The sequence below is a fragment of the Mastigoproctus giganteus genome, chromosome 8, assembly GCF_048544385.1.
Source record: "Mastigoproctus giganteus isolate SK-2022 chromosome 8, ASM4854438v1, whole genome shotgun sequence".
In the NCBI taxonomy this organism is placed as follows: domain Eukaryota; kingdom Metazoa; phylum Arthropoda; class Arachnida; order Uropygi; family Thelyphonidae; genus Mastigoproctus; species Mastigoproctus giganteus.
The window spans coordinates 144523818-144549218 of NC_143582.1; the positions used below are offsets into that span (position 1 = coordinate 144523818).

Sequence of the window (25401 nt, forward strand, 5' to 3'; positions counted from 1 at the left end):
TGTTTCCCAGGTGTAATATCTTACACTTTGTTGGATTAAAGCTGCCATTTTTCTGACCATTCCTGAAGTCTATCTAGGTCTCTCCGAAGAAGCTCAGCTTGACAGTGATCATTAACTACTCTACCAATTTTAACATCATCTGCAAATTTAGACATCACGCCCTCTATCCCTTCATCGATGTCGTTTATGAAAATTAAAAACAGCAGTGGTCCTAATACTGATCCTTGGGGAACCCCACTTCTTACATCAACCCAATCTGAGGAATAGCCATTTATCACAACCCTCTACCTCTTGCCCTGAAGCCACCCTGATATCCTTCTAAGGATTTTCACAGTGATTCCACCTGTTCCAGCTTATAAAGCAACCGCTCATGTGGGACTGAGTCAAAAGCTTTGCTGAAATCTAAATAAACAATGTCGAAATTAATCCCTAAATCCAGCTCGTGAGTGACCCTTTCAAAATAGCGAACCAGATTTGTTAAACATGATTTCCCTTTACAAAACCATGCTGAGTATCCTTGAGAATTTCAATTCGATCCAAATTATTTCTAACAAGGGAGACACCTGAGATCGTCAGGTGCCTTGGAAAGGTCCTACCCTAGGATTAGGGTTTAAAATACTACCCTGGGGTTAACGTGAAACTACCAGGGATTAGCAATTCAAGCGACCTGAGTGTCAAGTCCAGCAGGTGGAAGTGGTCAACCTAAGTGAAGGTGGTCGTTGTCAGATTAAGACAGACGAATCTAATGAAATGTTCAATATCTGAGAAGAGGATATCGATCAGTGTACATTGGTTCCAGGACGCTGTACCAGTGATCTTCTTCTGGTGAACATATCATGGGCGAAGGTAGAGAAAGCGTGGTGCATAGTGTTAGGGTCAGAAGGTAGAGAAAGCGTGGTGCATTGTGTTAGGGTCAGGCGCTATGTTCCTCTTCTCAGATATTGAACATTTCATTAGATTCGTCTGTCTTAATCTGACAACGACCACCTTCACCTAGGTTGACCACTTCCACCTGCTGGACTTGACACTCAGGTCGCTTGAATTGCTAATCCCTGGTAGTTTCACGTTGACCCCAGGGTAGTATTTTAAACCCTAATCCTAGGGTAGGACCTTTCCAAGGCACCTGACGATCTCAGGTGTCTCCCTTGTTAGAAATAATTTGGATAGAATTGAAATTCTCAAGGATACTCAGCATGGTTTTGTAAAGGGAAAATCACGTTTAACAAATCTGGTTCGCTATTTTGAAAGGGTCACTCACGAGCTGGATTTAGGGAATACTTTCGACATTGTTTATTTAGATTAAGCAAAGCTTTTGACTCAGTCTCACATGAGCGGTTGCTTTATAAGCTGGAACAGGTTCGAATCACTGTGAAAATCGTTCCAGGACGCTGTACCAGTGATCTTCTGGTGAACATATCATTGGCGAAGGTAGAGAAAGCGTGGTACTGCTCTTCCTCATTGATCAGAAGATGTTCATTTCCTGGAGGCAACGCGTTTTGTGCATAGTGTTAGGGCCAGGCGCCATCTGCACGCTGTGAAGAAATACAGTACTACTTTAAATGCCAGGAAAGCGTTGTGGGTTGAACGTGTAGTATTATGTCGGATTCTGGAATTTGGCCGCAGGGTCCCTGGTGGGACCCCAAATTGCCGCACACACCGCTAGGAGGCTGCCAGGATACCCATTATTCTCTGGCTTGTGTCCACCAGGGCTGCATGAACTTCCTGGACGGAGACAAAAAAAAAAAAGGTAGAGCGGGGGAAGTATAGAATGTACGCAAGAGGGAAGGGTATAGCTGGAAATATGGAGGATGTAGGCGAATGCATCCTCCAGATTATCAATGAAGCAATAAGCTCCATTAGGCGAAAGGGGGACCGGGGAGAGGGATAGATAAGACACACAGCAAGAGATATGCGTGTAAGTCACCACTGGCAAGTCACGTGGCCCGAGGGCCACTTAGTGTTATCCAATTTTGTTCGGTTGGCCAGTTCAGTTAGGATCAGATGTTTGGAGTGTTCCTATTTTGCGATGGCAAGAGGGTGTTCCGTCTTGTGAAGAGTGCTTGCGCAAACTTGGTAAACTTGTAGTAATAGTTTTCTTCTTTGATGTATAAGTGTTCATTTCCTTGAGGGATGTCTTGCATACGTGTAAACAGGATGTTGCGGAGGTCTTCATAATGTTGACAGGTATATACCAGATGGTTCCAGTCTTCTATTTTACCACATGCACGGTAGGAGTTGTCAATAATTCCCATGGATATTAGTTTGTGAGATCCGTGTCCGGCAATGAGGTAGATGGGACCAGGGGAGAACCAATTTGTAGGCTTGAGAAATGTCATTCATATAAGGTATAAATTTCTTGGTGAATGCGCCCTTGTCCGTAGCAGTCCATCTCTCCTACCAGGTTTGGAGCAGTAGGGTGGCAGTGTCCAGGATAGTTGGTGGTATGCCCCTTAATAGACAGTAATGGAGGCCCCGTCAAATAACCTCCAGATCGAGCGGAAGAACACCCGCAAGAACCTGAAGGACCGGAGTAGTAAGTGTGTAGCATGAGGCAAGGCACCCAGTGCGGTCCTCATTGGTAGCACAGTTGCTAAAATCTCACCATCCTCCCCACACCGGATGAAAAAAGACCTGAGTTCGAATTCAGTCAATGACGCGAGGAATTGTTTTTTTTTTTTACAAACGTGGCTGAATTAGTCAGCTTCAGGAGAGGGTAGCATGGTTTCCCCCTCCAGAAAACTTGGATGTTTCGTCAAGAAAACAGCAAATCGACCACACAGCACACACAATTTACAGACATATTACATAACGGTGCAATATGGCCTGATTTTTTGATGAGACTAAAAGCGTTCAACAAGCAGAGAAAAAAAAAAAAAAACAGTCCCGGATTGAACCCATCACTCGAGGAACTTTAGTGGACCTTTTTAAACTCCGTAGTTGAGTTAATTGGTCTCAGGTGCAGTTAGCAAGCATTCCCCTGCAGAAACGCTCAGAAAAACAGGCAAACCAACCAGAGAACACGCCCAATTTATGAACAGAAGAGTTGATTCTCGGAAGGTCCTAATATGACACTTTTTATTGGAAATTATTCCAGAACTAGAGGTCATAAAATCAAATTACAGAGAAAGAGATTTAGACTGTACTGTAGGAAGTTTTCTTTCAGCCAGCGAATTGTCAATTGCTAGAATATATTTCCTTCGTGGGTGGTTGAGGTTGGTAGCACCTTAGGGAAATTCAAAGGTCAGCTAGAAATTTATCCACGTGAGGAGAGAAATAGATGTTTTTTTTTTGTTTTCTTTTTACTTTTATATATTTGCTTTTTGTTTTTTTTTTCTTATATTTTTTATATAATTTTTTATATTTATTTATTTATTATTTTGATTTATTATTATTATTATTTTTGGTCAATACAAAAAAATCCTGGTTTTCTTGCATATACAGCTAATACTGACATCTCTCTCTTTCTTTTTCCATAAGATTACTAACATGCCATATTTTTATTTGCACCAACCTTCTAAAGATGTGGAGTGTACACTGGGTTACTAAACCATTGATCTCTTGAAGAATATTAATCCACAACTTAATATCCTTTTGCTACTCTTACGTAATACATTTTGACATTCCATCTTTGATTCCATATTTACCAATAACAATAATACTAATAATATAGGAGATCAAGGCCTGCCTGACCAAAAAATACCATACCTTCAGAAACTCAGAAGTCTGCTCAAAGCAAAGCTGAACGGAGGTCTCACACTGATCTGGAGTAGATCATGAAAAAGACACGAACAGTGATGACCAAGAGCTGTCAACACCAACAGAAGAAAGCGATTGAGAAACTGAAGGATCGCTTCCAGAAAAACACAGCGCTCCTCCATCAGACCATAAGGAAGATAGACAAGCGGCATACTTCCAATCAACCTAAGCGAGGAGGCCCTTCACGGCTACACGGAACAAACGAAGCTAGAAAGATGGGGAAAGAAGACACTCCATGGCAAACACTACAATGACCTCCATCAAGACCTCATTGGTTAAATAGCTTCCAATGCACGGCTCACGAGTGAGATGCTCTTCCTCGAGACTGAAGGACTCATGATCGCCACCCAAGATCAGCTAATCAACACCAGGAATTACAGAAAATGCATCGCAAGGAAGTCAGTGACAGATGACCCATGTCGATGATGCCACCTGACCTCAGAAACGATCCAACACATCATTGGATGATGCAGGGTGATCGCCGCCCAGATGGACTATACTCACAGACACGACCAGGTTGCCCGGTTAATGCAGAGAACTAGCGCAAAAGGCAGTATTAGAGACTTTAACCCCGAAGCTGTACTGGGACCGCGCCATAATAACGGACAAGACAATCCCGCACGACAGACCGGACAATAACCCTCGTCGATAAGAAGGGGAAAAAGCTACCTACCTGATCGACATTATGGTGCCCAACACTGGAAACCTCCAGAAAACCTACGAGATGTGCAAAGAGATGTGACATATGGATCAAGTAACGATCATCTTGATCACACTGTCAACCACCGGTGTGGTATCCAAGATCCTACACAGGAGCCTAGCAGCAATAGACCTCCCAGAGAATACCTACAAGGTACCACTCCCGGCAAATAACTTCAAAAACAATATTTTCCTTGAAGTATCTGAAACCTGAAATAATTCTTAAACGCCTAACAGAGTTTATTAACCAGCAGAATCTATATATCCCCCCCTCCGAGGAAAGCTTTATCCTGCTTGGCTGAAGAACTCAGACAAGAAGCTCTGGCTTGGGTATCAAAATAAGTTCGAGAACTTCCCCACGGTTCAATTTTGACATCAAACTTGCTTTTCATCGTAAGCAGAATTCCTACCGACAATCGAAAAGACTAATAATCAACAAGATCTCACCACGTATAAAAGGGAAAGAGCTTTAAGACAAGAAAAAAAAAATGGCTCGCAGGAAGCTGATTATTAGCAGGATCCTATACTCAAAAAGAATACACGCATTTACTTGGAAACAAACTAAAATGGATAAGAAGACCCTTCATGGAATGAGCGAAATTGACCTTCGAGCAGCCCAATGAGCAGCATAATCAGTCCGTCTTTCCAGTGGTAGGAGCCACGAGCAAACCAATATTCACTAATTTTACCATCTCGAGAAACAAACTGATCTAGATCATAAAGAATCTACCGCTAAAGTCAAGTCAGTAGTAGGTCTGGAAGGGTTTACGCTCTTCATTCTGCAACTATGCAGCGTCTGCATTGTTGACATTCTGGTGAATATTTTTAATCAGATCGTCACCAGTGCGGATCCGCCTGAAATCTGGAACACGTACTTTGTGTGCGCAGTACCAAAATGTAAGCATCCGAAGAACTACAGGCCCATCGTCATCAGCTGTGAATTCCTGAAATTCTTAGAGAAGGCTGTTCACCTGCGCAAACAGAATACTGCTTCAACCACAGGGCTCCCTACTATACAAAGAACCTCAGCGGGTTCTTTGTATTATTGATGCATTAATACATATCTTGGAGAATTATTTCAATGTTACTGGTAATGCTCTACGAATTTTAGAAGCAATTCTAAAACCTAGAAGGCTTCTAGTTACTCATCAAACTTGCAATATACAGGGTGTTTCAGTTAAACGTTTCAGAACTTCTAAGAGGGGTAGGGTACATCCTGACAACTCGAAATCATATAGCAATGTGGGGTCGGAAATGCTTTCCTGAAGCGGTGTTGTACACAGAAGCACCATAAAGAAAAGAGACCGTAAGTGAGAAATCGTTTTAATAATACATGAAAAGAAGCAAAAGGTACATGGATTAAAGTAAGTGTTCGAAGTTTCTTCCACGGGCTACAATGCACGCCTCACATCTCCGACGCATGGACATCCGAACATTCTGGAATACTCCAGGCGAATTTCGAATTTCTTCGGCAGCTACTGCGATTCTTGCAACCAGCTCCTCGGCATTGTCAACAGGGGTGTCATAAACTAGCGATTTCATATGACCCCAGAAATAAAAATCAAGACATGATAGGTCGGGTGACCGAGCAGGCCAACGCACGGGACCACCACGTCCGATCCACTGTTGACCAAATGTGACATCCAGGTAGTTACGAACATCTCCGCTATAATGGGCAGGGGCTCCATCGTGTTGGAACCACATTGTCTGTTGCGTCGATGCAGAAATCTGTTCATCTCTCAAAAGTTGTGGCAATACTTGCTGCAGAAAGATCAAGTAGATAGGTCCGGTTAGACGACACGGTAACAGGTAAGGTCCGATGAGGTGATCTCCCATAATACCGGCCCATACATTGACCGAAAATCGAATCTGTGCTGGACGACGTCGTATTGCATGCGGGTTCTCGACCGCCCAGATATGGTCGTTATGCGTGTTGAAAATTCTTTCCCTTGTGAAGGATGCCTCATCGGAAAACAACACTTCAGCAGGAAAAAGGGGATTCGTAGCACATTTTCCAAGGTACCACTGTGCGAAAGCAATACGAGGTTGAAGAAACTTCGAACACTTTCTTTAATCCATGTACCTTTTGCTTCTTTTCATGTATTATTAAAACGATTTCTCACTTACGGTCTCTTTTCTTTTTATGGTGCTTCTGTGTACAACACCGCTTCAGGAAAGCATTTCCGACCCCACATTGCTATATGATTTCGAGTTGTCAGGATGTACCCTACCCCTCTTAGAAGTTCTGAAACGTTTAACTGAAACACCCTGTAGATGCCTGGTCACTAGAGGAGTACTGCAGGGAGGGGTCCTTCCCCCCTTACTATTCTCTGCAGCTCTTGAACCTTTCCTTGCATCACACAGGACTTTCTGTCTTATGCGAACGACATTAAACTATAAATAGCATCATCTAATCCTGATCAAGAAATGTATATTGATTCAATCAGTTCAGAACTTAATCGCTAAATAAGCTGAAATGACCTTTATAAACAAAAGGTAAAGGAACAACATAGAACAACATCGCAAGGGGAACATGTAGGAAAAGTCGTTACACGAAAGGTCTTAGCGAAGGATGCGGGCCTCACATTTCAGCAGCATTTAAGCGTCACCAAAATGAAGATCTATGCAGCAATGTGGCTGCTACGTCAGGAACTCGCTGGAATACACGATCCTCATCTTATTATCCAATATGTCCAATGCTGTCTTTATCCCATTCCATTACATTCCTACATAAGTAAGCTGGATCATTTCTTGATCCATTCCATTACATTCCTCAGCGCTCAAAACCCACTTCATCAAATTTCTCGGGTTAGAGTATTGGATCCTTAAATGGCTCAACAGAATAACAGGGAGGCAGAACATTTCCAGATCCGTGTTGTACTCGAATCTAGACGTGATGCCTTGGAAACAGCAGACTGTTGCCCAAAATATTCTAACACTTACTAAACTTATAACCGGACACATGGATGCCCCTTGAATCAACGACATCGTCAGGATTCTCAGGAAGCTGACCTTCAGTTTTCTCTTCAAGCAGGGTCAGACAATCTAGGTCGTTTAAGTAATATGTTTCCAGGAAACACAATCCAACTGATCAACAGACTAGCGATTGATCTAGACAAGCTCTGTGACTCAAAAGCATACTGATCCGAGAAACTACAAGAAACCTTCACATGGATGGAGCTGTGACATTTACTGTACAGTGGAAACGCCCGAGAAACAGATACTGAGATGTGTCAAGGTTCGCCCCTGACTCCTGCTGCTAAAATTGTTCAGAAATTTGTAAAAACTTTAAATAATTCTTTATTTATGGCAGTTATTTATTTAAGTTGGCTTTATGAAATCTACTGTTTGTAAAAATTGATTTATATGTTTTATATATAATGTAAACTTGTTTGTTTATATATAATGTAAATAGTTAATTGTGTCACTGATCGCCTTCCCGGTTGAATGACCGTGTAAGGGGTGCAGACCATATTTATTTGTTAAATAAACGGATTTAATAAATAAAACTTCATAAAGTCGCAATCCTGAACATCACCAGGACAGTCAGAGAGTTCCTCGACCAACATTAATAATACCCGGCCATAACAACCGCCCTGTGCACTTGGTACTAGTACCAGTCACGGGGTGGAAACTCCCACTAATGAAAACCTCAACTAGAAGAAGACTAGCTGTTGAAGTGTCATCATATAATTAAAATATAATTAAAAGTGTGACAACCGTCCAAAATATTCTGTGTTGCGTTTATCATATTTGTTAGAACATTCAACACGACTTGAAGTTATTAAGGTACTTAACTCGATGCGAAATGGAAAATTTCACAAAACGTTTCCAGATAAGTACAGAAAGCAGTTCAGTGATGGAAACTGTCGCCAAGATTGTGTCGGATTTATCACGTTTAAGACAGCAAAACGTAAGAAACTTTTCGATGACTTTGTCAAATAAAAACCACGATATCGATCGACAAAAGTTTGAAAACCAATAACAAGCAAATTGAAAGCTTCTGTGAAACCGCCAAAAATATCTCAACACAGATACACCAACCTGCAGGGGGATTTCGTGCAGCGATAGCTGGTGAGCAAACAGACTAATGATCTGTCCAGAAATGACATCTGCATGCACGTTTTTGTTCAATATGATCGTGATAAGAGTAGCGGAAAAATCAATCGGTTTTCTCTCTCGCGCATCTTTCAATCCAAACAGGAGATTCGTACAAAACACACCTCAACCGTCTATCTTTCCCTGTCCTCGCTTGCTTAGCACGTGCGTTCATGTATGACGGCTCTCTGACAACCGACTTATCAGCAACGTACGCTAGTCAGTTGCCGCAATATAAGAGATGACAACACATTTCTTGTACACGCCATTTCAGAAAAAGCTCCACCAACGCTTTACGACTTGCTGAAAGTGTGAATTCGAAATGTATTCGTACTCAACACAACCCTTTTCTGTGTTATGTAAGTTGTATTCCACGAGGTAAGGCATTTTTATCTGAACGCGAAATAATTTATGCAAGATCTCGTGTAGAATCAGTGATTGAAATAATGATTGGAAAACTTAATACGTTTTGGGAATCATGCTTATCAAGTTGTCTTACTACTCGTTTGTTGATAACTTGAATAATAATTATTATTACACTTTTGTAGTATTCAGCAAACTAAGTGTAATATAAGTATGAGAACTTTAGGAAAGAGCACATGCGTAAAAGAAAGAGTTTTGAAAATTAACAACTAAAAGAACACACACAAGTTAATAGGTGGTGTCTTCTTCTTTTTTCTGTGTGCCATCTCCTAACGGAGGTCAGCAACCACCACAGCAAATGTCTCCCCGTCTCTGTCCAATTCTTAATGTTATCAGACCAAGATGTATGTCTTCTCCGAGGCTTTCTTCTTCTTTCTATTCTCCCCTCAATAATTAGCCATGGAACTGCGTATTTGTTGTTCCTCATCAGGTGTCCAAGATACGCCGTTTTTCCTTTCTTCATGTCCTTCAACAATTCACAGGCTTTTTCAGTTCTCTGCAGGACATTACCATTGGTCACCCTTGCTGTCCATGGTATCTTTAGCATTCTTCCGTACGTCCACGTTTCAAATAATTTTAGTTTTCAGTGTTCATGTCTCGGTACCAAACAACAAACAAGAGATCCAGGTTTCCATTGCACAATGCAGTTCTCATTTTAAGAAAATATTGCCTGGTCATTTCGATCCTTGCTTTTATACGTGGTGTAATGCAAAGTAACTTAAGTAAATGGAATAACCAGGGTTGCCAGCTGACCTCCACAGAAATACCGAATAGCTTCCGGTTTTGTTTATCTACAATCTCCTGTTTCACGTCAGTTATTTCAAAGCAGATAGGGCTTACAAATTGAGGAAATAGTGAACGTGTAGGTCCAGTAGCTATACAATTTGTTTACTGGACTGTCCGGCTCAAAACCAGACACCTAGAAACCCTAGGAATAACTTTGAGAACGTTTTTGTTCAGAAACAATAGTAATTACACTGCAGTGAGCTGTTCAGGGAAATTCTAAAAGTAGAATTGTGAAATAGACTTCTATACACAGTGTTTTGTTTTCATTCTATTTTCATTAACTCAAGGCAACCTCGGTTACTATGTGTCATTATACCATGTAAGTTTCGTGTATTGCATGGTTCAGCTTACTTGATTTGCTGGATGAAAATCCGAGTTTTCGGGAGTAACAAACCATTCCACCCTCTCTAGAATTCAGTGAACTCAGAATAGATTGAAAATTCCACAAAATATTTCCTTCTGTCATCAGCATTTAGTCTTGCGTAGAATCTGGCGAAGAATATATTTTAAATGTAACTACCCACACACTCACTAAGCAAAAACATTCGTATGAACACCGATTCTAATTTATTCCCAATGTAAAAGCCGAGTTCGTAGAGAAGGAAGTTTATCATGACTCGATAAAATACGAAACTACTAAAGAGAGACAGAAAAGTGTTGAGCAATCTGCTATCTGCAACACCCAAGTCCACAAGGCACTGATATATATGCTTATTCGCTTTAATAAAAAGAATGAGTCATCATTTAGACCCTCTTAAATCAAGATATAAAAAAAAAACTGCTAATGACGCTGCACAACAGAAGACAATAGTGTGTTTTAGAACACCATCATCCGGTTCTGCAATTGCGCTTGCTGTATAACACACAATATACACCAAACTACCAAAAGCACGAACTCTAATTATAAGCGCATTTTATGAATTGCCAGAGGGCAGTGCAGTAGCGCAGAATTATGAGTGAAACTTCTTTGGGTGCTTAGAATTTCTGCCCAAGGCAATTGAGACCATGAAGAGGTTGGTATATCGCCTCTATGAGTTGTACGATGGATAAACCATCGTAGAATACATTCAATTTTTTCATCCTGATTTTCGGGATGAAAAATCTGAGTTTCGAGAAGGCTAACGGAAATGGGGTGCGGATTGAGAGGCGGATTGAGGGGCAGATTGAGGGGCGGATTGCGAGCATTTGTCATAGCAAACCGCTTCATTCCAGAGAGCGTTTAAAATGAAACAGAAATTGTGTAAGTTTGAGCAAGATGGCGCTGACATTTGACTTTTAGGTACTCTTCCCACAGAATGAAATAAGATAGTGCTTATGCCTTATATAAAATTCTTAAAAGAAACTTATGTCTGGCATACATTTAATAAGTGGTGTGATAAATACTTTCATTTTGGCAAGCGCAAACTTAAAAATGTTATCTGAACAGGGTAGTTTTTGTTGCTGTTAAGTCATGCCTCAATGGGCCATATAAGTACGCATTAATCAACTATTAGCGCCATGTACGTTGTATAGCCCCGTTATACTATTTGAAATGATTAAGCACCTCATTTCCTGAATCCCCGTCTAACCTTCAGCCTCTTTTGGTTAACCAAGTTAGTTTCAGACGTTGACGTATTATCCGTTTTATCCGTGGTGGTATCGCGTTTGTGTACGGTATACAAACAAGGAAGTAAAGGGTTAATTATTCGGTTATCTGATCGATCTCTTGCCTCTCCCTGTTCATCCCTGTACGGAGCAATAAATCATTCTCACGTGCTCCTGCTTCCGAGTCACAGCAATTAATTTTGGCCCTTTTCATCAATGTGTAGTGTCCGATCTCGTGCTGTATGCCACGTTAAAGGGTTTTCGCTTTAAGATTTAATCGGGCTGTATGCAGACTGTTAGGTTTCGTAAGAGTTAGTCCACGTGTTGGCTCAAATTGGCGTTACTAATAAGGAAATGTTGCGTTAAGATCTCGCTGCGATCATTTTCCTCTTGATGTCGTTGCAAACAAGAATTTTACGATTGACGAGTATTCCCAATAGATTTAAAACTAACAAAAGCCTATGGGTGATTTCGAAATACGAGAATGTTCTTGTAGCCTCTATCTTACAAATACCTCTGACCCTATGTGACTGCTCTGAACTATAAACACAAGATTATTAAAATACTGTAGAACCTTGGTTAACTGCGATTGTTGAAATAATGTCCCTTCTGCTAATGCGCAACCTTCGTTGCCATTAAATATACATCGTGAGCCAAAATATTATGAGTACCTCCGTAATTATCGTGTGGGCTGCATTTCGCTGTTATAACCGCTTGCATCAGGCGTGGCAGAGACTCCATGAGACTGCGGAAGGTGTCCTCAAGTATCCTGAACCAGCTGGACAGAAGGATATCTAGGAGTTTGGCAGCGGAGCGGGGCAGTAGCGCGGACTAGAGAATATTGCATTTCATAGTATCCTACAAATGTTCGTGGGATTGATGTGGGAGGAATTTGGCAGCCAGGGGGATACGCGAAATTCTTGGACATGATCCTCGAACCGTTCCTGCACAATGCGGAACTTGTAACACGTGGCGTTGTCTTGTTGAAAGAGTACAGTGCCATCTGGATTCACGGTCACATGTAGGGCAAAACTTGGTCAAAACAATGCCGAATTAGGATTTGGCAGTGAGTTTAGTGCTGAGTGGAGATGAGGGGACCCAATGATATATTTTAAGGCATCTCTAAACCAAGATATCACTGCCGCCGCCCTGTTTTCGTCCAATCTTGCAGTCTGGTTGCAGCTGTTCGCCTGCTGGCCATCGAATATTCTCAGTCCATCGGCATGATGGAGCTGGAATTTTGATCCATCGCACCAGATGATTTTTCTAGTCGTCCAATGTCCAGGAACGGTGTCCACTGAAAGCAGTGGTGGTCATGACGGTCGGTCAACATGAGCACATGAACAGGTCATCTACTCCGTAGGCCTATCCGCAAGACTGTCCGCTAGGAAACATTTCTCTTTGGAACCTGGCTGTAGTCTGCCGTTAATTGAGAGATTATGTGCCGTCTGTTGTTCCGGACAGCACGTGCCAACTGTAGTTCACCTCGGTTGATAATCAGTGGTAGTCTCCTCGTGTCGACACGTTGGGTGGTCGTGCGTCTTCATACCATTCCCTCCACACCACTACAGTTTCTTTCGAAGAGCCAATAATGCTGCTGTTGCTGAAATGCTGGCCTTCGCCTTCCTAGCTCCGCAAATCCTTCAAACTGCATCATGTTCTTCCCTTTCCCCATTGCACGGGCTCTTACTGATGAACTGGCAGGACTACTGTTGACGTCATTATATACGCTGCACCAGTCGGAGATGTCACTCCTAGGTACTGTGGGATGCTGCCACTCGTGAATACAGAGATAGTTATAACGTTTCGGTTCATGAGTGTATAAATATAAATAAATATACAATTACTTGCAATTGCACTGGCAGGTTGGTTGGTTGGTTGTTGTAAGGTTTTAGGCGCATCAGAAACTTAGGCCATATTGAGTCGTGTATAATATGTCTGTAAATTGCGTGTGCATTCTATGGTCAATTTGATGTTTGCTGGACGAACCCAAATTTCCAGGAGAAAACGCTGGTGGAGCATATAGGACACTTAATGATTCCACCGAGGCACAGCAATGCTTCTCACAGACTTGCCGTGTTGCGTGACCCAGTACCTCTTGGGAAATTTCATTTGCCTACGACAGGAGTCTCAAGAATTCTCTAATAAACCGGTGGAGTAGTGTGCGCTGAAAGTGCCCCATCCAGATCAAATGGACAGCTTTACTTGAAAACTTGTACGCATAATTGTGACGTATATGGAAAAGCATGCCTCTTACTGTGTCTGCCGATAACGTAAAGTAGGAATCTGAAGAGGCTACAAAACATGCGTGTCTAAGAGTGTTCAATGCGCTTAATACAAATAAGGTGAAGTTATGAACAGCTGACAGACTTTCACAGGGGTCGGATCATTGGGTTGTGAGAAGCTGGATGGTCAACGTGGCAAATCGCTGTTCGTTTTGGTCGTGACGCCCGAATGGTGGAAGCTGCTGACAACAATGGGACACGAAGACAGTGCTCTGATGGCACCAGAAGAACGTCAGAAAGAGAGGATCGGCGGATCCGCTGACTCGACAGGAAATAGACTGTCACAATCTGACAGGTTTTCAACGTCATAACGCCAAGCCATTCTGTGCCTGCGTCGGCGTGCACTATTAGCAGACAACAGCGAGAAGTGGGCTGAATTCTCGCCGTCTGTTGCCTTCTCTGCCTCTAGCGTCAGTAGTGCGGGAAGAGAGGCTTGGAGACAAGAATATCATTCTTATCCCCAAACTACTATCACGTTGTCTTTAGTGACGAATTAGGTTTCTGTTTGTTCTATAACCAGGTGTCCATTAAGAGAAGATAATAGCCCTTAAACTCCAGTGCTTACTGATGGCACGTTGACGATGAGGCATTCTGTTTCTTCCCTTTCTGCGCATCGTTCCAAAAGCCGTTCTTCAGCAAGACAATGCTCATCCTATATACAGCTCTCAATATTCCCGACAGTTCCTACGCGATGTGTTGACATGAGTTGTGTTTTAGGTAGGACGGCCCTTGAAGGTTACGTCAACTCCGTCGTGGTTCTCTGTGACTATGCATAATTCTGTAAAATGGCCAGAAGTGAGTGTAGTGCTATGTTGGCGCTGTTTAGTTGTTTCTGGCCACTTTGCTACCGGGGAGAAAAGAACACCATAAAAGCTGCTTCTTAGCACCCGTCCAGGCCATGAGAAGGCAACCACAACTATTCAACCATTAAGCGTCCAATGGGTGGCAGAAAATCCCAGGACACTACGGCACTAGTAAAAATAAATAAATAAATCCCGTCTTATCACGAATGGTAAGACGGGATTTATTTATTCGCTGACTCCGAATGATTTTAAAGTTTTGAACTACAGCATGATTTGGATTCGTATCCAAATCACGCTGTAAAACTGAGCAGTAACTCAGTAACACCACCAGACAAACTCAAATGGATAAAATGTTATTGTATTATATTAAACTAAATCTTATATTAAACTAAAAACCTCAGTGTGTGTTTTGCGTGTGTTTTTGCAATTGATCTCTTCGACCAAAGAAGTAAGTAGATCCTATAACGGTTTCTCCTTGGAAGAAAACACCACGCGAATTACCACCGACTAAGTAGATGGCGCCAATCAATTTTCTTGTGTCAAAGACCTTGCTCCTTCTTGGCATTCGTACAAGACAGTTTATAGACCGCTGACCTTTTTTTCTGTCACTGGGGATCCTTCGATAAAATGAACATGGCAGAAAAATTAACTGTTTAACTCTGAATTTTAAATCTAATTTAGACTTTTGAAACGCTATATGAACTTGGAAATGACAACGGAGGTCAAATGCACTTGGGATGAGTACCAAGACTTTTCTTCAACAATCTAGAAGACCGAACTTCGAAGAGCAATTTAGCATTTCTTTGCTATTATTGCTTATTTATTGGAAAGTTGATTGTTTTATGATTCTATTAAAAATATTATAAATGGCACGCGTCACAGAATACCCAGGAAGGTTAAGAGCGGACAGAAAAGAACGCTTATTGTTTAGTTGAGTGGAAGATGCCAATTCTCAAACCTATCCATCAGATAGGCCCAAACTTATTCATAATTATAACATGGCCGGATATGGATAAACGCTTTCAGCTCCACCTTTTTGATAAATCTGCTAATAGCAACTCCTGAGAGATATTTTGTAGGACTGGTTTGAAAATTACATCGAAGAAACACCTAACCACTTTTGAATGCAAAGGGGGTCTGTGCTGTCACTTCGCCTGTGTATTTGTCGAGAAAAAATTTCGTTTTCTGTGTATGCTGTAATTCTCCTTCCATTCCTTTACTTCGAAGTGGTATTTAGTCAAAGGAATAAACTGTAAACAGAAAAAATAGCTGCATAAAAGATATAGGTATTAGAGACAAGAAGAGTGGATGAAAATAGAATTTAAAAGGGAAGAACTGAGGGCGAACCAATGAATGCGAAATGAAAGAAAAGGCCGAATGTAGGACGCTGTAAAATCCTTGGCGCAAGCTGAATGGGAGAACACATAGATGCGCGTGCATCGCGCGTATACGTGTAGTTTTACGCACATGGTACCGTGGAAAGAGAAAGGAGTTTGCGAGAACCCAACAGATGTTCTTCATCTAACACGCAAAGAACCTCCACAGACCACCAAGGACGAACGACGATGGAGGAAGGGGAGAGAGAGAGAGAGAGAGAGAGAGAGAGAGAGAGAGAGAGAGAGAGAGAGAGAGAGAGAGAGAGAGAGAGAGAGAGAGGCTATTTATGAACTCCAAGGCGAAAAGTAGTGAGCTTGGTGCTCTGCTCGGGTCCAGCTGAGCACGTATCAGGACATAAGACATTAAGGTGACCTCCGTAAGCCAATGATCGGCTGCGCGAAGTGTAGATAAAAAAAAGAAGATATCTGAACGTGGGACTGTGTGAACAACTCTTTGAGGAGAGTTATTGACTCGCACGGGATTTACCTGAAGTTTTATTGTAAGTATTCTGACTGTCTTGATCACTGACCATTATAAAGTTGTTCAAGTAGTAAATGGGTGGTTTTAAATTACTTAAGCTTGGCTGGATTAGCAATCGTATTGATCGCTGTCATGGTTTCTTGTCCCAGTATCCCTACTCAGATATCTGACGCCGCTATCTGCTTCTTTAACCCAATGATGTGTGGGTCCCTACAAGCGAATGCAAATATAAACGAAATTCCATGCAAAGCAATATTGCGATAGAGAATACTACTGAAAGTTAATCCGTTTTTACAAAAGTTTTCCTGCCTGGGCTGCCCATTTTCAACTGCGTGGGCTTTAAATATTTCGTTATCTTTCGCGTTTATTGAAAGAACAACATCCAACTGTCACTCCTCTGAAGCCGACAAACCCCAGTGTACATTTAACACCAACTTATCACGATTATTATGGATGCAGCGATCTTCGGCCAAGAATCCAGAAATTATGGAATACGGTGACTATTTCTGTGCTTTTCCAAACTTATGCTCGATATTTTTGTATAAAATTTTTGGTGTGTAAACTATAAAGACATCTGCAGGGTCTGTAATTTAAAAACTAACTCAAGAAATCTGTCATTTTAAGTGTATTTCTAAAATTCATCGAAATTTTAATTTATTCGAATTATTTATTTAAAAATACTATAAATTTCAATTTAAATTACTATAAACTATAAATTATATTAATTACTTTATCGTATAGTAAAACAATACTAGCTTTAAAATAATTATTAAAGTTTTATATGACAATTTAAAATGTCTTAACAATTAAAGGAATTTAAAATGCGTAATTTTTCGATTGTATTTTCAATTTTAATTTAATTTAAATTAATAAATTCTCAAAATTTAATAAATTATTACAATCAAAAACTATTAATTTATTGTAAAGTTATTAAATAACTCTTCTCTAAAATAATGGCAATAAATAAATGTAAACATAAGCTTAAAAGTAATCCGGATGAAAAACCCGATTTATTCCGACTGCAAAATTGCGTGTGTTCAGAGATCGATTTTCTGTTTCCTGGATGAAAAACCCATACCATTCTGTAATATTTGAGGCGATTATCGCATTTGAAGTCTATTTGCGATGACTGACAGTTAATTAAGTTTCAATCTAACCTGCTTATCTTAAATGATGGAATGAATTGGTGCAGCAGGGCAAAATTATGACCTAAATAACTCCGTGCACCATAAAGAAACGCAGAGTTATAAAAGTAGCAATTATAGTTGATGCAATGCACAGTTGTGTGTACTCAGAGATTCAATAAAAATTGATGGTCCAAGAGTTTAGCGTATGGAACTAAAATTTCAATAACTTTACCAATAAAACTTTCAAAAAAAAAAGCACTTACGGATAACTTATATCTTATTGGTTTGCAGAACTCCATTCCGAATATAACCTTCAACGAAAGAGGAAACAAAACAAACAGAAATATTTGTTTTCACGCCAATGGATGCTACTTTGAAACACTTTCCATCACAACAGAGAATGACATCTTCTGAATAAATATTTGGGCAATGTTTTTTGTAAATATCCATTTGAAGAGTACTTTACATACGTCATGGTGCGATTGAAGTTCAGTTCTATTGTATCCATGATGTCGTAAGCCTATAAACGTGTACTCTTCAGTTATCCGTTTTTATTATAAGCTGTTTTTTGTGAATTTTCTTATATTTTGATAAAAAAAAAGTTAGAGCCACCTTAGAATTACCTACCACAAGATATATTATGTTTGTAAATTTCGTGTTTTTTGGTAAGGCAGTGTATGAAATACCTGTCGATTGTGAAGATCTTTTTAAATAATTTTTAAACATTGACATCTGCACTATTAATCATGATGATGTAGACATTTTTCGATCTTTTCACTAGGAGAATAGGGCACTACCAGAAAAAGCAAACTCAACATGAAAAAATAGATTTATCTTTCTCCTTACATCAATTTTCTTTCCCTTTCGGTCCAACCATCGTCCATTATTGCAATCCCCGATAGCAGACATCTGCTGAGCTGGACGGAATGCACTTTTAGATTCCATAGATGCAGAACGGAAATCCTCAAAACAAAAAACAAAAAAGAAGGGAAAAAAAACGCACCTTACTGCGGTTTGTTTCTCTGTGAACAGTCCAGATGTGTTTCACCAAAACTATTGGAGAAAAGTTTGTCGCTTGCGCGTATGTTACCCGTACAAGACGTGCCAATCCCGAATTCCAGCAAGGGTTCCTTTTATGTAAGAGTTCAATACGACACCGGTGATGCCAGAGCGACTTTCTTTTTTTCCCCCTTCTTTCTTTCTTTCTTTTTTTCTCTCTCTTTCGCGAACCGTATGTGACTGTCAGTTGTGACTGTCGGCAATGGTTAATTAGAAAAGTGAGCACCTTGAACAACGGAGAAGACGCTGTTAAGTGGACGTTCCTAGCGAGTGGCACTGCAGGCGAGGCATGAGAAGAATGTCCATTAGGCAAGGGATAAATTATCAGTTGCAACTTCCCGGCTATCCACATATCGCAATAGCCGGGAATAGTGAGACCGGCAGGTGGAAGATATGAGGAGAGGAACACTAATGAGAAAACATTATGTTGGCTTTCATGGCACGTATCTAAGACACGAAAGAATCTTGGGAGGATAAATAGAGAATCACTGAAGAACAGTGCCTTAATCTTCGCTGTTATTTACACTTCCAAAATAAAACGAAAAGTAAAGCACTTAAAGTGTGGTTTCGAAGAGGATTTAGCGCTCATCTTTGGAAATTATTATGTTTTAGATCGAAAACAAAAACTTTTAAGCAGCAGAATTGCACGGAGTTCCTTTGTTTGCCATGAAGTAATTTTCGGTTGGGCTAAAAATCTCTATGTCCTTTAACAGTCAACTCTGTTGACCCATTACTTTTCCGGTGTTTAAGCAAATGGGATTTGGAATAAATGATTCTATTGTAAACTCACTTGTTACTACGAAAAGCTTAATGGAACTTAAAAATTCACGTGAATTTGAAACTTGTAAAATATCAGCTCAAAAGCTCAAAAATATTCCCCCCAAAATTCCTCTTTATTGTCTGATTCCGATCAATATTAATATTACAGAAATAGTCTAACTTAATTATGATCCAGGACCGTCTTTTAGAATTTTCTAAGTTTGCTCGTTTTCAAACCAAAGAACTAAAGCCATCGATATATTACATCCATAAGTTGTCGGTATTATACAATCCATTTGTTAGTTTTCCTGGATGAAAAACAGCAGTTTACAGATGGAAAATTTTATAGTCATTGCCGGAGACCAACTAACTTGACTATGTTGTGAAAAAAATCCACAAAAGTTCCTTCCACATAGAAGGAGTTCGAACCCAAGCCTTTTATCACACGGTGTGGAAAAGGCGAAGATCGTAACCACGGCGCTTAACCAGGAGGTCATCAAAAAACATTCAACCCTTCTACCTCATGGACAATTAACTTCAATGGATTCTTTCTAGATTACGAAAACAACTTGGGAAAGTTAAATTGATCAATCAAAAAACTTATCACCATCTCATTATGTTCTCTGCAACATTTTGGATGAATGACAGTCAGACTTCAGTCGCATCTCTGCATTAGGTGTGTGTTTTTAGCGCCAAAGCAACTAAGATTGCTGTTTGCTGGGCGACAAACCAGAGTCTCCAAGAAAGCAGTTTCTTCGTAAATAGGCTGGTTACAGTGCCGTATTCCCTCCCTATCCCCAGAGAAAATGGGGGACAGCACAATAATCTGCTAGGGCACTTGTCTCTCAACTCGCATTAACTTATACTTCCCTACGGCTTCCCTAGTCACGATGTGTTAGATCCGATGCGATAGCCTATTTACACAATTCGTAGATGTGTCAGTGCGTAAACGAAAAGTAATTTAACTATGTAGGTTTGGCCTCACATGGTTTTTTAATAGATAAAATGTACAAAAATAAATTGCTGTCGTTTATTCTGACAAATAATAGAGCCTCGGCGGATGCAAGCTATGCGAACTATTTTATGTTGCGCAGAGTCACAGCTAATGTCCTGCTCTTGTATAACTCATTGTCACTGTTCTACAATTCGCTCACAGAAATATGCTGCAATGATATTTAAAAAAAAAAACAACATATTTAAATAAATACACACAACCAATGAAAAAGTGCCTTTTTTGGATCTCGTGTGTATTGTAGGAATAATTTGATACACCTTCGCTCACAACAGAATAAAATAAATTATTAAAGGGCTACGAATCTCCTGATAAAGAACGTGACAAAAAATAACAAGCGTTTAATCAGGTCACGCACGAGCTTTTGACTCCGCGTGTACGATTTACGTTTACTTATTTATTTGGAAGTCGGTTACTCGTGAAGTAAACACATCAGTAAAAACCATGGAGGAACATAAATTCTCGTATACACGTGGATAAATGAAATTTAAGTTGTTTTGTTTGCGATTTTCTTTTTTTTTTTTTTTTTTTTTCTGTTAAATGCTTATTTACAGATGCGATCTGAAAAATAATCCGATGCAATCTTAGAAAGCTTTAATTCTACAGAGATTTGGCCGATTTGTCATCTTCAATAGTATGACACAGCAGTTTTATAAATGTGATTGTTATTAATACAGTAAACTCTAAATTGCAGTATTCTGGAAATTGGGAAGTGCTGCGTGTGCAGTGATCAAGCAGTTTTTGAAAAGCAGATTTCGATGAATATTTTGCATATGTTTATGTCGACTAAAAGATAGTATTAGTAGTTAATATGTAAATAACAGCTCAATTTTTTAGTGAACAAAGTCAAAGAAAAATTTTAAGACTAACAATGGACATCTTAAGAAAGATGAATCAAAGAGAAAGAATCAAAAATCAAAGCCAAAAAGATGAATCAAATGAAAATAATAAAGATGTATTAAACAAATGAAAATTAGGCAGATGGGTTGAGAAATGGTAACTGCAGTCTAACACTGACAAAGAGAAGGCAACACATTTACTAATCTTATGTAGTAATCCAAGATGAACGTACCGACTATGTGATACTACATTCAGGTAGTGGAGAATGAAAAAGACTTGGAGGGGGGGATAATAGTACAGTCCGACATGAAGTTCTCTGAACAGTGTAGACAGGCTGCTAGTACAGCTCACGGTTCTGTCAATGATATGCGTTAACTTTGCAGCAAGGAGAAGATGATGATTGTCCCATCTTATAAGGTTATGGTCTGGGCACATCTTGAGTACTGAACACGGGGCTAGAAGTCGCATTTTAGGAAGGATGTACAGCTGCTGGAATGGGCACAGAGAATGGCAACCAGATTAGTCAAAATAGAAAGAGGTACTCCTACTACAAAAGACTTCGGTCTTGCAAATTGCAGCCCTCGGAAACTAGGCACTTGCGAGGTGACCTGATTTAAAGCTTTAAATAGATTGAGTAAACTTAATTAATAACGATGATATTCTTACTCTTTTTTCTACAATACACATAAGGGGGATAAAATCAAATTGAGGAAGGAGATGGTTGCAGGACAGATGTGTGAAAACTTGCTTTCAGAGAGAGTAAATGATTGTTGGAACAAACTACTAACTGGTACTGTAGAAGTGGGTAGTTTGAACATATTTAAGGGTGAAATAAACATATTATTAGAGAGGAGAGAGAAGTCTTTTTTTTACAACAAAGACACCACAAACCCAGCAAGGTAAAGACCAATCACCTGTCTCCCAACAATGTACAAGATCCCGACCAGCCGTATAACTAAGAACATATCAGACCACTTGGAGAGCCAGAACATCATGGCTGAGAGGCAGAAGGAGTGTAAGCAGATGAGCAAGGGATACAAGAAGTAATTGACCATTGACGCTGCAGTTATGGAGAAAGCCTACAAGGAGCACCACAACATGTACACGGCTTCCATCGACTACCGCAAAACCTTCGACTCCTGCCCCGTAGCTGGCTAATAGAGACACTGAAGATCTAACACTGACACACTTCCTAAAAGCAACCAGGGAAATATGAAGGACCACTATCAAGGTCAAGAACATCACAACCAGAACAATACCCATCTGAAGAGGAATCTTCCAGGGAGATTCTCTAAGCTCGCTATGGTTCTGTTTAGCACTCAACCCACTGTCCACCATGCTCAATAACAGCAAGTACGGATATACCCTAAAAGAAGGGAGGGAGAACCTGCACACCCTCTCTCTCTCTCTCTCTCTCTCTCTCTCTCTCTCTCTCTCTCTCTCTCTCTCTCTCTCTCTCTCTCTCTCTCTCACTTGATATACACAGATGGCATCAAATTCTATACCGCAACTCCAGATCACTGAAGAGTTAAGCACTGACATCACGATGAAATTTGACATAGAATAATAAAAGACCAATGGATTACATCAAGGACATCAAGTCGGACAAGACTACCAGCAGAAAAAATGGTTAAGAGATTGAAGCCATGACAGAAGAGACATACAAATATCTGGGGATGATACTGGCCCACCAGTTAAAACACAAGGAATTCAAGGCCTACTTGACTGAGAAATACCACCAGAGACTGAGAAGCCTGCTAAAATCAAAGCTGAATTGTGAGAACATGGTCACAGCCATAAACGCGTATGTCAACTGGCCCAGAAACAATCCAGCACATCACTGCAGGATGCAGGATGATCACCCAGACGGAGTACACTCACGGAGACGACCAGCTGGCCAGGATAATACACCAGAACCAAGGAAATACCATTTGATCAAAGAAAGTGGACCGTATTAGAAGTACGAATCCCTGGCCCTATTAGAGACCCCTACTCACAAACTATACTAGGACTGATTAGTAGCCTTAATAAGAGACAAGACAAGATACTGCACAACAGACTGCACATAACCCTCATCGACAAGAAGGAAATAACTACCTGATCAACACAGCGGTGCCCGAGCAAAAGATCGGAAAGTATTCTGACCTACGACAGGAAGTCAAAGACACGTGGCATATGGAAAAATTAATGATCATCTAGACCACAGGAATGGTACCAAAGAGCTTCCATAAGAACCTAGCGGCAATAGGCTTTTCAGAGAACACTTACACGAAAGCTTTTCAGAGAACACTTACAGAAAGCAACGATCCTGAACACCTGTACGATAGTAAAAGAGTTCCTCGACAAACAATAATAATAATAATAGTAACCAGACACAATCAACCATCCCATGCTCTTGGTATCAGTACCCGTGACGGGGTGAAAAAAATCCCATAAAAAGGAGGAATAAAATCTGTCCGTTGCATTCTTCACACCTTTCTTTAAATCTCACCAACAAAATTTGCAACCCCTCTTTCGTACATCCCCGATATGAACGCCAAATCATTTGAAAATCTCAGTTGTTGTAAATTCTGCCTTCATACTTAAACCCTGCTCTCCATCTCTCCTTCCATCGGCATCTTGCTATTATTGGAGAGTAATACTCTTGTTTCATCTTTCTAGCTATTTCCTTTTTCCTGTATTACCTGCCTCCATTCTCATATTACTTTTGGCCTCAATACAGTTCCTCTATCAATCTTCTCTCACCCCAATCAATTCCAATATTCGTGGGTATCTCCATCAACTTTTTCCAATCTGCTTTATAAAATTCTTTGTCCAGATTCACACAAGCAACATTCTTATTCATCTCTATGTTTCTTTCCGCCAACATTGTCATTAATCCCATCATATCACTCGTTCCGCGCTCTTCTCAGAACCCACGTTGTCCTTCTCCTATCACATCCTCCATTCTTTCCTTCATTCTCTTGTTTATAAGAGAATGAAGGAAAGAACATCACTTTTGCCGCATGCAGCGTGGAATTACTTATTTTTGAAATCCTTATATTTGATTGCATTTTTTTGTTTCTCTATTGGCACCTTAATAAGGTAGTCGAGCCAAACAAGACCCATCATCCATTCTGTAAAAAGTGCGCAGGTTAGCCGACAGGTGTCAGCAATGGATTGATCACCTAGTAGTAAGCATGTTTCAATCGCCATTTTGTTTGTTTTATGTGGAAATGGGATTTTAGTTTAATTGGTGCGTTTTAATATTAGTGAAAAAAGCAAAGTAATGTAAATGTCCTATACGATGGGGATTCAAAAAAGATTTGTATTAACCGAGAAGAAATTTGACAGGGAGATGAATTTTTTTGTTTGATACTTTGAAATATCTTTAGCAACCACACAAATTTTGGTTTCGATCTGACAATTCATTTTCTGTCTTTGCAGCGTTCAATGAAGGGACAATGGATAAAGTGGAATTCAGATCAGTGATTCGGTTCCCCTTCTGCAACTGAAAACACTCAAAACAATACATGAAGAAATGGTTTCTGTTTATGGAGAAGACTGCTCAGGTTACAGTGTTGTTGGACATTGGCATAAATCATTCAAATGTGGAAGAATCTTAGTGCATAATAAAAATATCCCAGGACATCTAGCAATTGCTGTAACAGAAGAGAGTTTTGCAAAAATTGAGGCATTAATTTTGAAAGACTGTCATATTAGCGTCAAAGAACTAGCTGCAGTGCTCCAAATTAGTGTAGGGTATGTGGAGTACATCATCCATCAACAGTTGCATATGAGTAAAGTGTCTGCTAGATGGGTTCCAAGACTTCTGACCCCTTACCAGACGAAGGAAAAGGCACAAAGTAAACATGAAATGCAAGAGGAGCTTTTTTTTTAACGGCTAGTCACCATGGATGAAACTTGGATCCTTGACATAGACTGTAAACAGATTTTAAAGAAGAAAGTGTTATTACTTGACAATATACATAGGGGGCAATTTAGAGAATTGAGGAGGCTCGTATAAAGCCTGACTGTACTTATTGGTACCTACCCAATTTAAAAAGAAAATGCATACTTAAGGCATTTTCCGAATGTGATTGATCAAATATGTATGAAATGAGTTTTCTTTTCTTTACTCAGAAGATGAATCAGCCGAAAAAGGTTAATGGTACTCAGAGAAACCGAGAAAAGCTGTGGCAGCCACAAATTAAGGTCAGACGGTAAGAACTGCAGGAAAGCAGTTCCGAATTCCCAAGTGGATCAGAGGAATTACGAGCAAAGTGGAAGTAATGAGAAAAAACAGAAAACGTAGAATTTTATCTAAATACATC

The 25401-nt window shown here is 40.2% G+C and overlaps 1 protein-coding gene across 2 annotated transcripts in view; it reads left to right on the forward strand.

Annotated features, from left to right (window-relative positions):
• LOC150081884 (muscarinic acetylcholine receptor DM1-like) overlaps positions 1–25401 on the forward strand; it is a 105748-nt gene that overhangs the window by 37328 nt on the left and 43019 nt on the right. The window contains exon 1 of one of the 2 annotated variants that reach the window (XM_090379796.1): positions 16751–16787. The exons of the other annotated variant lie outside the window; for it this stretch is intronic. The gene's annotated coding sequence lies outside the window, so the exon portion shown is untranslated. Of the gene's footprint in view, positions 1–16750; positions 16788–25401 lie in introns of those variants that run through there. 2 annotated transcript variants of the gene reach the window in all.